General features: G+C 40.1%; 1 long non-coding RNA gene across 3 annotated transcripts in view; it reads right to left on the reverse strand.

The window, feature by feature from the left end:
- Positions 1-12614, reverse strand: part of LOC134470715 (uncharacterized) — a 65450-nt gene extending 52836 nt beyond the window's left edge. For all 3 annotated transcript variants that reach the window (XR_010039827.1, XR_010039826.1, XR_010039825.1), the window contains exons 1-2: positions 12462-12614; positions 7956-8188 (exon numbers count right to left, since the gene is read on the reverse strand). This is a non-coding gene — a long non-coding RNA (uncharacterized LOC134470715). The remainder of the gene's footprint in view (positions 1-7955; positions 8189-12461) is intronic.
- Positions 12615-13352: the final 738 nt, after the last annotated feature.

Consider the following 13352-nt stretch of genomic DNA (forward strand, 5'->3'; position numbering starts at 1 on the left):
CTCTCTCCCTTTCAAGATGGTATGAGATGAGCAACTTTCCTCACCCAAACCCTTCAGCCATGAAGTTTCTGCCTTGCCATAGGCCTAAGGCAATGGAGCCAGCTGATCATGGTCTGAAACCAACAAGCTTTTCTTTTAAGATAATTGTGTCACATATTTTGTTGTACCAACAGAGAGGTGACTAGCAGTCAAATTGCAAAGTTATGGGTACAGAGAAAGATAAAGTCTTCAGGATATTTTCAAAGCCAAGCTAGCATACACACATGTTACAGATAAGGAAAATGAGGCTCAGAGAAGCCCAAATTAGGATTAAGACTCAAGCTGCAGACTGTTCCATTGTATCATGGAGCACAACACACTTTACTTTGCTGGATCCCATGGAAAGGATCTTTTCCTCACTGGTAGAAAGTAAATTAAAAAAGATAATAACTGAATCTGCTTCTGAACCCACATCTACAAAAAATTTAAGGATCATCCCTGTTCTCTTCTCTTCCTCCCCAGGTTCAGCTATCCAGAGCTTCCAAGGCAGAGATGGGCAGCTTCTAAGTGAACAGCCAAATATCCAAGCACTGTCCCTTCCTGGCCAGAGCTTTTCTCTGACTATGGATAGGGGAGAGTCTTTCACCATGCAATCTAAACCTCAGACCCTTTCTTGTTTCCTTTCTTCAAGTCCAGCAGAACCATACTTCACTCCTGAGAGAGCTGAGTTTCAGGTAGCACTTAGGGTCTTTCCAAGATGCTTGCTAGAATGGGTATTCCTCACCAGTTGCTGCTTACTGGGAATCTTATAGCACCTGTGGGATCAGGAATCAGGAAAGAGACTGAGAGTTCCTTTAACAAAAGGAACTGGACTCAGTCTAGTAATGCAGGGTATAATATGGCTGCTGCTTTCCCAGATTCAAGTCCTGAGTTTCATTTCATGACTCCAACTTCCTTAGGGAATCTCTTGTTCACACTGACTTGGTACTGGATCCACCTCTGGCTAAAGCTCAATAATAACTACATTACTTAGTATAGTGAAGTAATACAGTGTCTCTCCTCTGCCTGTACACTGAAGTTGGATTTCCATTAGTTGAAACCAGCAGTCTTGCCTGAAATAGAAATTGAACCATATCACTCTTTCCCATTTTCAATACATCTGCTTCTTTGCTCTTCAACTACAAAGTAACATTGTCCTGCATATCAATGAATGCAGGAAAGATATAAGGAAAGCACCTTCTGTACTAGTTATGTGTCTGAACAGCCCATAGCATCCTAACACACACACACACATGCACACACACACACACACACACACACACACACACACACACACACACACACATTTTCCCCTTTGAAATCAAGGTGAGATGGGACTCAGTCATGTACTGTTATATCTCATAGAGGTCTAGAGTCTTTCCCAAGTTATCGGCTTATTATCTGGTAGGGGAAAGGGTAGTTATGGTTCAGTGCTTACTTGTGATCCTGATTTTTCTCAGACTGCTTCTCTTGCAGCCTACTCTGCAGCAATCTGAAATGCAGGGGCCTCTTCAAGTGAAAAGTCATATTGGGGGGTGTTGCTAATTTAACAATGGTAGAACGACTACAAAGCAGCTGCACAAGCAATTTTAAGTTGCATTGTTTTTCAGATTTCCATCCTATCCTAAGAAACTTTCCACTACGGATAGCCTCACTGGGTCCTGGGGCTTTCTGCAGCCCCTCCTTTTCATCTCTTCAGTCCTTGCTCTCAGGAGCTCTGTGCACATCGCTCTCACTCTTTAAGGGACTTTTCTCCCTCCACCCTGAACTCTCTGAACCACACCAGTATACGCAGGCTTATCTTCTACACCAAAAGCTTCTTCAATGCATTATTTAAGACACTAAGAGAAATGCAGGTCCATATTTCCACCTTAGCTTGTCTACATAAAAAACACATCAGAGAAGGGCACTGACTGGTGAAATCTTTAAAAAGCATTCTGTAACGCATATCTGACTAAACTTCAGTACAGTGTATTACCTCTTTGAATAAGTACCTCATAAAACAAACTAATGGAGAGTAAAAAAAATTTTAGTGGCCCACACAGTGGTCATAACCTATTCTTACACTTACAGAACCTGGGATTTCCTGACCATACAACAACCTAAAAGGTGACTAAGTGCTCTAACTATCCTTTCCTTTTGGGAAGACTTTAAGAACATCATATCTTGCTAAATATTGATCTCAGACCTCAGAGAGGTTAAGCAGTTTCTCCAAGTTCATACAGCTGGAAAGAGGTAGAGTGAAGATTTAGACTCAGCAATGTGCAAAGCAAAGACAACTGTCATAGTATAGTCGCACCTCTCTACCTGGAGATTCTGAAGGCAAAGGTCAAAGCATTCCAGGTTATGGAGAGAAGAATACTTTTAAATTCTGGAAAACATTTGGCCAGGTATTGTCTGTGGCTTCTTACAGGGCTCTTGATCTAACAGATGACTACAGAGGCAGTGGAATGTATTTGTGGCAGATAGATGACCTTCACACTTCACCTCCTCTGAGACAGAAAGCGTGTTGGAGAAGTCACACCTGGAATTACTGCAAACCTCCTGCAGTATTGTGCCTGTGTAAGATAACTTGTGGGAAGCCCTCAGAGCAATTATTCCTATAAAATGATCTGATTGAAACATGGCCTTTAAAAGCTGAATATGATCAGATTCAATTTGGCTGTAGGCATTTGAAGCACTGAATCATCAACCTTTTATTTGACCCTGAGAGCTGATAATCAAGGCCCTCCTGCTATTCTGGAGCAGAAAGAATGTAATCTATAGATCTATGTGGATTTCATGTTCAGTCTCAAACTGAGAAGACTAATAATGCTCATAGCAGCCTCAGACTGGGAAAAGGAGGTCCTCTCAAACTTCTTCCTGAAAATTTCTGGCTCAATTTTCTTGGAAAACAATTAACTAATCCCCAAAGCCCCAAGTGATAAGACTTTAATAATAACTCTGGAAGACACATGGTATCATGCAGTGGCTGTGAACTTGAATCATGCTGTCTGGATTTACATTTCGGCTCATTTGGTCATCCATTTCATAGACATTTATTACATACCTACTGTGACCATTAATCATGATTCATCAACTTGAATAGATTAAGAAATTCCTAGCAGATTAGTAAAGTACCATTATGGATGTGTCTATGTATTATTGACACGTAGACCAGAAAACTGAGGGAGCGGGTGATGATCCATGTCAGATATAGGTGGCATCAACAAACTGGCTCATAACCTGGGTGAATTAAGGAAGCAAGCTGTCTTGATTACATTTGTCTCATTGATGAGACAAAATACCCCACATTGAAAATAAAGGGAGGAAAGGTTTATTTAGCTCACAGCTTGTGGAGGTTTCAGTCCATAGTCAGCTGACTCCAAGGCAGGATGGCATGATACAGGGGTAATATTTCAAGGTGGCAGAAGATAGCAAAGGCAGGAAGAATAAAATTGGAGAGAGCAAGCCGCTTTTCCTCAATTATATTGCAAGCAAGCTACCAACCTCTAGGGCAAGTGTAGCACTCACACCATCTCCGTTCCCTCCTTTTGCACACCATGAGGATGTTTGCAAAGTAAGGACTCTCCCCCACCTACTGATCACTTAAACTTCTGACCTTCTTAAATTGACACAATGAACAGCATGATAGAGCTATAAAGGCTTGTTCTTTACATCCCAGGATGTAGAGCTGCTGAGTTACTTAGTTAAGCTTCTATTCTTCTCAAATTGACACAAACAGCAACAACAACACATGCCTGTTTCTAAAGAGCTCCATTCTTTGCCATCACTTCCACAGGCACTCATTCCCTCAGCCTTCCAACACAGACTTGCACTGGCAACTCTACAGTGAGTTTCCAGGTCTGTGACCTTGAATGATGAATCCTTGATTCTCCTTATTTTATGTCTTCCATCTTCTTGGGATGATCGCTATTGGAATCTTCTGTCTCTCTAGAACATAGATAGCTACTATAGGTTCTCCTGCCTCTGATCTTGCAGGTTGCCAATTGTGTAATCTCTTCCTTCTGATTGTGTAAGCCTATATAATAAATACTCTTGATTAATTATGCATATATTTTCAACTGATTTTATTCCTCTAAAGAACCTTACATTGTATACCAATTACATGCCAGACTGTTGGATGCTGGAGCTTACAGTAATAACTGGAATAGGATTCTTACTTTTATATTTCAGGTCAAGTTCATGGAAAACATCACAGCAATGACAATTAGTGCTGTGAGAGAGACAAAACAGGTGAGGACAGAGGGGCTGGGAGCTGTTGTCATTAGGCTGGGGAGAGGTAAGGATAATTTTGAGGTGGAGGTAACTTTAAAGCTAAAACCTAAAGATGAGACTATAGCAGTTATGGAAATTTCTGAGAGATGAAATCCTAGAATATACCACCATTCATTGGTTTTGGCTGAGGAAATGTCTTAATTCTAAGATTTAGGGTTCTCATCTATATACCAGAGAGAATAAAAGGCCACTGGTAGGAAGAAATTACTAAATTCATAGGAAGGCACAGCCCATTGTTTCAGCCTGAGCACAGAAAACTGCAGATAATAGTTTCGATCCACAACAGGACAGCATCAGATAGTTAAGGTATATCACTCTTCAACCAGCTATTATTAATTACAATTGCTGCTTATTGAACCTTTGATGTATGGCAAACCTGGTCAGGTTTTCTTTTTCCTACTATTGTTTCTAATGCCTATAATTTAACAAAGTGTACAGTATGATCTCTACTAAAAGATGCTCAAGGAGGTTAGTGGTTTGTTCAGGGCCACGGGCCAGAAACCAGGGCCATCTCAATCTAAAACATCAATGCTATGGCTCTTTCCTCCTTACCATGAGGTCCCAGCCTAGGCTTTTTCTCTGAAAATGCTGCTTCAACCTGCCACACACATGAAAATGGGTGCTACCTTCCTGTGTCTGAGACATCCAGCAATGACAGGAATTACCCCCAAAGACATCCACAGTCATTTAATTGTTTCCCTCCCCACTTAGCATTTATACAACTCAGGAGCATCCTGCTGCTGACACATTTTAAGCATTCAAATAATGATTTCCATTACTTTTTAATAAGATACAGCTGTGGCAGGTGTGCCCGTGTGCTTTACCACTTGATTCTTGCCATTGTCCTGAAGGTGGTTATGAGGTCTATCTTATAAATGAGGAAACTGAGGCTCAGGAAAGGTAACTGACTGCCAAGAGCACATACCTCGCAATTATGGAGCTGTAAATAGGACTCAGGAATGATTTGTTAGCCAACCGCTGAGCCTCTCAATGACTCAGCTTAAAAATACAAAGAAAGAAATAACTTTCAGGGCCTGATCAGGGCTGGATGAGTGTTCACTCCAATTATCTATGGTCAGGACTAAACCTGTGGGCAAAAAAGCATTTTTCATTGCCTTGCTTCATCCATTTTTTGTACCTTTTAAGGTCTCTAACAACAAAGCATAGAGCCAGAGGATATCCCTCATTAAAATCCTCTCCCTCGCACAGCTCCTCTATTATGAACTGATTTAAATAGAGAACCCAATGCCTAGTCTAGTCTAGTGAAAGAAGAAAAGTATGAGATTCGGGAAAATGTTCACATTGCACTGGCCCTAGAATCACCTGTAAAAGTCATCAATAACACCACACTCTCCCTTCAGCAGCATTTAATAGATTCTGCTTCATGATGGGATAATAGGCTAACCCCAGCCTCTTTCAGTGCATGGGCTAGGAAACAGGAAGACCCACCCACTTCCCCACCTCCATAAGCAACCGATCCTGAGAAACACAGGCTATGATGATAGCTATTCAAGTGAAATGCAATTTGATACTTGTGGTGTTTGGTGTTTCACTGACTTTGTGGGTCTATGGCCGGTGGTCTGATCATCTATTCAGAGGATTATGGTATGCAGTGTGGCATCTATTGAAGATCTCCTGAAGGTGGTAGCCATTGTTAATTTCTTACTATTTTGTTTTGAAGTACTGTATCATTTTTACTGGTTTGTTGGGTTGGGTTTTATTCTGTTTTGTTTTGTTTGATTTGGTTATATATGATGGCACGGGCAGCTATTTCATAGATAGCAAGACATTATGGTAGCCATTTTGGATTTACTATAGTCTTATTTTGAAGTCCTTTATTGAATCCATTGTTTTGTTTCTATTGGTTCTATTCTGTTCCATTTTGTTTGATTTTTCCTATGTTTGAAGGCATCTGCAGCTGTTTTGAATACAAGAGGCATTATGGTAATCATTGTTGATTTTCTATTGTTTTCAAGTCCTGTGTCACTTACACTGGTTTGCTTTGATTGGCTTTATTCTGTCGTATTTTGCTGGTTTTATTCTCTTTCAAATAAAAAAAAAAAGAGATACTCTGCTTCAGAATAAGATATCTATGAGATGGGGCCCAGTAATTTGCATTTTAACACTCAATCTGGAAGATTTGATGCCTGAGTAAATAAACACTGCCTTAGAGAAATACCAAACAGCACTCCATAGTGAGTGCATCTTACATTGCTTCCATAAACATTTGCTGGGCACCTACCATTATCCAGTGCTGTACCAAATGTGGGGGATATAGAGTAAAGAAATGCAGCATATGCCTATGATTTTCCAGGTTTTCAGTGCACTGATACAGGACAACATTGTACTCAACAACATAGGATAAATTACTTGACTCTGTTAGTCTGTTGACAGTTTTCCTGGTGCTCAGCATTGCACTTCATGATGTCACATGGATGAGAGAGACTTGCTGTGCCCTTACACAACAGGTGTAAAAGTGGTAGAGACACAAGCAAATACACACACAATCCACGTGATACACACGATGGGTGGCAAATGCCATGAAGAAAGCAAGTGAGAGTCACAAAGGGGAGTGTGACATCCTCATATCCAACATAAGGATACAGGGTGACATCTGAGTCTGTCAACTCAGCAGATGCTCCTGAGAGTCAGTTCTCAGGCTCATTCTGGTTACTGCTTATTTAGCTAATACAGTAGACACCAGAGCCCTCTCCCTGATTTTGCTTTCTGCAGTTATAGTCACCAACAGCCAATATTGAACAAATAAATGAAATGGAATTTTCAAAAAATAACCAGTTCATAAGTATTAAATTACATTCAGTCCAGTATACCACAATCAAATCTCATGTCACTTGGCACTATCTTGCTTAGAACATGAATCATGCCTTGCCAAGGAACCAGCATCGTATTACCCACTTTGGTAGATATCTTGGGTATCAGAGTGGTTTCACAGTGTCACAGTGCTTGTGTTAAAGCAATCTTTATTTTACTTAATAATATCTTCTAAGTGCAAGAGTAAAAATCAAAAGGAGATATCATAACATAAGATGTAGAAAAACAGATTGCCGGTCCAGGTATTTAGCTCAGTGGCATAAACACCTGCCTGGCAAGTGTGAGGTCCTGAGTTCAATCCCTGGTACTGCAAAAAAAAAAAGAAAAAAAAAAAACAGATTGCCTTTGATGCTAAAAGGCAAAGAAAGAAAAAAATGCTGTGGTAATACTGCATATATATATATAATATATATATTTATATTTATATATACTATACACATAATTTAATAGTAGCTGAGGTTTCAAGTATTCGGGGGGGGGCTTAAAACATGTCCTCCATAGATATGGTGAAGGATTGCTATATATGATAAGCTTTATAAATGGACTTTCTATTCAGGCTCTGTGATACATTTTGTCTACATTTCTATGTCTTTTCTGGTGGTGAACACAGTTCAAAAGCCCCAGATAAGGCGACTTTTGCCAATATATTTATTTTCCTTTTCCCTATCAGCTGTGCCAGATGGGAAAAGAGAGATCTCTTATCATTTCCAAGTGACAGAATTCAACAGGGTTATTTTTCTCCTGAGACCACTTTGCATTAAGAGCAACAACCATTGCCACTATTATATAATCACCATCACCATCTAAGTGTTTATCAGAATGCTCACCTGGGAAGAAATCTTCCGCACAAGCTTGCACATGTGCTGTGGGTCAGAGGGTGGACTGCTATCAGTTATGCATTCTAGACAGAGTTCCTTCTTTCTGATCCTTGAACTTGTCCTGATCCACTTTCCATAGCACCTTTGCACAAGCTCTTCTCTTCAGACATAGTCTGCTTCCAACCTCTTCACCTCATCATCTCCTGTTCAGCCTTAGTTTTTTCACAGATGATTTTCTTGGTCTTGGGCAGGTATTGGAGTGCAGAGAAACATGAACAAGTACACACAAAGTCCACAAGACAGAGTAAGACAGTGGTAAATGCCATGAAGAAAGCAACCTGAGGTCATGAAGTACTGCATTTGCTGTTGTCGTATCTAGCTTATTTGCTTATCAGTTTCCTTGCTGAATTTAGGTACTTTGAGCACAAAGACCTTCATCTAGAGGAAAGTGGGTTCTGAACTGAAAGCTTCTGTGAAGTAAAGGAATGGAAACTAAGTGGTTCAGTTCAAAGTCCTGTAAAGAGACGTATCAAAGATCTTAGAGAAAGAGCTCTGGAGATATAGTTCAGAATTGTTTAATAAACAAAGGAAAGACTGTGATAAAAACTTTGAATTTCAAAGTAAAGTTGTTTTTGTTTTGCTTTGCTTTGCTTTGTTTTGTTTTTTGAGAACAGGGATCAAACTCACGACCTTGTGCTTGCTAGGCAGGCACTTGTGCCACTGAGCTAAATCCCCAGCCACAAAACTTTGATTTTGAAGAACCTCAATTCTTTTTACAAGCACAGGAGATGTGGATAGAACAGAAAATATTTTTAATGTGAACCTGAGTGAAGCAACAACTTAGTGAATGAGGGAAAGATGTAAGAGAGAGCTATACTACACTGAGCACCTACCATACACCAAGCACTGAACGGGCAGTGTGGTAGGTAGCCAGCACAGTGCACTGTATAGGATATCACATCAGCAGTAGGAATAATTCGGTTTCAAATCCTGCCTCTTCAACTTGTTTGCTTTGCAATCTGGAAAAGTTACTCAACTGCCCTGTGTCTTGATTTTTCTCATAAAAGAGAGAAAATATACCTATTTTACCAAAATGTCATAAAGAAATTATTAATGAATATTCAATTAGCCAAAAGAACTAAAGATTTAAAAACCATGCCAAATAGAAAATGCCTTCCATATGATAGATTGGGTACTTTTGGAGAGTCTCTTGGAGGAGGTGCCAGTTATACTTTGTGATTCTGAAGATAAGATGAATAAGATTTAGCAGCTAAAGCAGAAGAAAAGGAATATTAGAAGATTCAGTGCCAGTTGTGAAAAGGTCAAAGATATAGTGAAGTTAAGCATATCAGCGAGCTGAAGCATAGCCAGGGTAACTGTGTACATAAAGAAAAGGGACACTAACCTAAATGCAGGGTAAATCACACATTGTCTTAAAAGTCATGCGGGGAGGTGGGATTTCCTTCTAACAGCTCAGCAGGAAATAAAGCAGAGGGCAAGACTGGATGCAGGAAGACCACAAATATTACAGCTCAGGGCTGAAGTGGATGCAGGTAGTGGATCCAGATTGGCAGGTTGGAGCTATTTGATAGATATGTGTGGGGCCAAGAGAGCAAGGTGAAAAAATGCTCTCCATTTTGAGCTAGGAAAACGGTGGTGGGGAAGGCTGTGGGATGATGAATTGGACACTGAGATAAAATCAAGATTTTAGTTTTGAAAGTGTTTAGTCTAAGATTACTCTTAGACAGCTAAGTGGAAATGTCAAGTAGGCAGGTTAAAATTGCAAGATGAAGCCTCACAAGGGAGGTCTAGGTCAGAAACATAAATACTTGATTCGTCAGCTTATAGATATACATTGAGTGCTGCGAAATGGTAGTATATAAACCCATTTTACCTGCCGTTTTGCTTTCCAAAGTTTCATGGCCAGCCTTGGTCCAGATATATTAAGTGGAAAATTCCAATGGATTAGAATAAAAAGGAAAAGGAAAATTTGAGAAAGAGGAACTGGGAGACTGAGCCATATGTGTTCTGCAATTAAATACACACACATGTGCATACACAGAGACACACACACACACACAGAGCATGGAAAATGAATTGGAGAACATGGATACTTGAATTTTGGTTGTGTTCTTTACAATCTTTGTAACTGAGCAAATCAACTCACATTGCTCAGCCTGATTCCATTATCCACAAAACAGAAGAGTATTCTACCCCAAGGTTTCTATGAGGATTAGAAGCAATTTGTTAATTCACTGGCCACATCATGGAGTCACTGCTAATGATAGCAAGCTTGGGGTCTATGCGTCGTCAGCCTGCTTTCTGATCTCCCAACTTGTATTTCCAACTCTATGATCTTTGATTCTTACCACATCCTTTTCTAATCTCATTCCAAACTCCTAGCAGCAAAAAGCAGATGACTGATAACTCTCTGTGAGGCTTCTTGATTTCAGATATCTCTCCCCTTTCCTGCCTCCAAGTAATATCTGGCTTGTCTGAGCAATCTCCAAACTTTTCATGTGGAAAAAAATAGACTATTTGGGATGAGCTGCTTTCTAAGCTGCATGCTAATAAAGTAGTGCTCTTACTGTTATTATATTTGCTTTCAAATCAGCAAGTATCCTGATTAGATTGTATAGATGGGGGACAATATTAACCAGTGGTGTGGAGAAAATAAAAGCTATTTTTAGAAAGTCTCTCTCTTGATTAGTCCCTGATGCTTATTGGATTGTTGGTGATGTCAGTAGATAATCGTGAGATGATGCAACTTTGTGCTTGGGGGAAGCTGCAAGAGAGATAATGAGAACAGTGTGTGTGTGTGTGTGTGTGTGTGTGTGTGTGTGTGTGTGTGTGCGTGTGCAATGCAAGTACTGTATTATCAAAGCATCTCTCTTGTAGCCTTCCTCAGCCTCAGAATCCTGCAACCATGACTTGAAAAGTGGGATCTACACCAGCACGCCTTCATTTTGAGCTAGGAAGATGGTGGTGGGAAAGGCTGTGGGATGATGAATTGGACACTGGGATAATGAGAATCATGTGTGTATAAGGTAGAGTGCAAGATGAGTCAGAACTTTGTATTCTAGGTCCATACAGAATGGGTTTATGGGTTTTTTTTTTCACTTTTCTCTACTAATATACTTAATAGCTCTTGGACTCCAGATCTTCATCTACAGCATGGGGGAAATGGTACTACATTCCTCATAGCTTCATTGTGGGGACTCACGGAAAAGACTAATGGCTTAAATTGTGATGAGTATCTGTCTTACAAATGTCTGCAATTGTCTCATACCTTACTTAATTCACACAACAATCCTTGAACACTTTCTCTTCTTTCTCAACATATCCAACATATCAAAGACATTGATGTGCCAAACTGAAGACCCAAGGCTACAAGTAACTGATTGAGATTTGAACTTAAGTCCTCTCTAGTTAAAACTAATTTCCTTCTTTCTACATTCATAACCTTAAATATGTTCCAGAAACTTCATGCTTAACCCACTATAGAGATTTGGCATTCACTGATTAATAGTACTCCAGACAGTGGTAGGAAGAAGAATGGCAAGGTCAGAGAACCATGCTCAGCCTGAAGACATGCCTGCTCTATTTGATAATTCATTTTTGTGTTCAGCAAATATTCATTGAGCTCCTAAAAGTACCACAAATCAGCCCAGACACTAGAGTGAGTGAAAGTGCTAGGCAAAATGTGACCCATGTCTTTTGTTATTGTGATACTTACAGTTTAGAGGAAGAAGCTTGTGTAATGCACACAACCATCAAAGTAAAATACGAAGTATAGGGTCATTATGTACATAAACACATATACACATATGTTGGGAGCCATTGACACTGGAAATTGAACACATGTGCAGGACTGTGGCGTGGCTGAGACATGACCGATCTGAGAACAAAGAGATGCCTCAAAAGGCAAGATATGATCATAGCTGAGGGAACCTGGCCCCAACTCCAGTGAACTAAACAAAGACTGTAGCTGCAGACATTTCACTCCTGTAGTGAAATGCAACATGGAGATCTTCTCCTAAGATACTTCTCCTAAATTAACATACGACAGTGCTCCTAAAATAAACATAATCTGTTACTTGGAAAAGTCCTTAAACCACTCCCAAGGTCTGTTCATTTTCCTGCATTTTCCACTCTAACCTCTTCCTGATTTGAAAACTAAATAAATATGGGCCACCCAGAGACATTCCTTGTCTTATCCTCCGGAGTCTCGAACTCTGCAGAGAGTTTTTATCCTCCTAGAGCGCTAAAATCATACCACTTGTCTTATTTATTAAGCACTAGTTTGAGAGACTGGGTCTAAGGTCAGGTCTCCGATACACGTATAATTGAATTATGTATTATTCTAGTAATAAGAACCATTCATAAATGTTAGTTTTTATGGTAATTATTAGTGTTGTTGTGGAAAGGTAATTAAAGTTGAGAACACTGGAAGTTATAGAGAAATGGGCTCTGTTGCAATGAGAATGGGAGTTCATTCAAGCTGGTAGCACTGACCCGCAGTGGCAGAAGCAGCTCCGGAGGTGGTGAGCTTCCCAGGACTCGAGCCGGCCAGGTTGAGGCTGGATGAGCACTTGTGGAAATGACACAGGAAGGACCTGCTCATTGAACTGAATTATACAACCTCCAGGGCCCTTCAAACGGAAAATTTCATTCTACTTCCCCCACTGCTTCTAAGTTTGTTTGTGATAGGGAGTAAATCTAGGGCACCTGCTCCAAAAATAGCCTCAGAGTATGCCAAGAGGAGTAGCTGGGATATTGCATACATCACCTTCCCCTTGACACGCTCTTGATGTACATCATGAGACCAGACAGGAGCAGGAACCTGAGGGGTCATTCTGGTCTGCCCTTGACCTTCTGTAGCACCTCACTTTAAGCAGCCCCCACTTGCTCAATCTGGCCCTGGGAGATCCAGCATCATGACTGTGCCAAACAAAGCCCCAGCACTGGCTAAGGCATTCACACCAACAGTGTTAGACCCATGCTGTTCAAGACTCTGACTCAGAATTTCAAGAAACCATTGCTAAAGAAGGGGATATGGCTTCTGTTTTTAGGAGCTGAAGGCCAATTTGTCCTTGAGATCTTGGAAACCTCAGATACGATAGTTCCTTAAATATAGGGACTATATTTTTATCAATTTTTGTGTTGCTTAGTACAGAAAATTGGGCATAATACACTCAGGGTGAATATACATGTAATGAATAAATGTGTTAATGTGCATGTATTTAAATGATCAAAAATATTCATTCAATAACTGTATACTTACTGAGTTTCAGTTCATTTGAGTCTTTCAGGACATAAATTCAATACCATTGTTAGTATGTGGCTACAATTGAAGTATCTTCAAGTTGGGAAGAATTTGGAAACACTGGAAGGGAAATAACAGTG

This window comes from Cavia porcellus, unplaced genomic scaffold, assembly GCF_034190915.1.
Source record: "Cavia porcellus strain 051 isolate PalLab524CR breed Dunkin Hartley unplaced genomic scaffold, mCavPor4.1 scaffold_16, whole genome shotgun sequence".
Taxonomy (NCBI): Eukaryota; Metazoa; Chordata; class Mammalia; order Rodentia; family Caviidae; genus Cavia; species Cavia porcellus.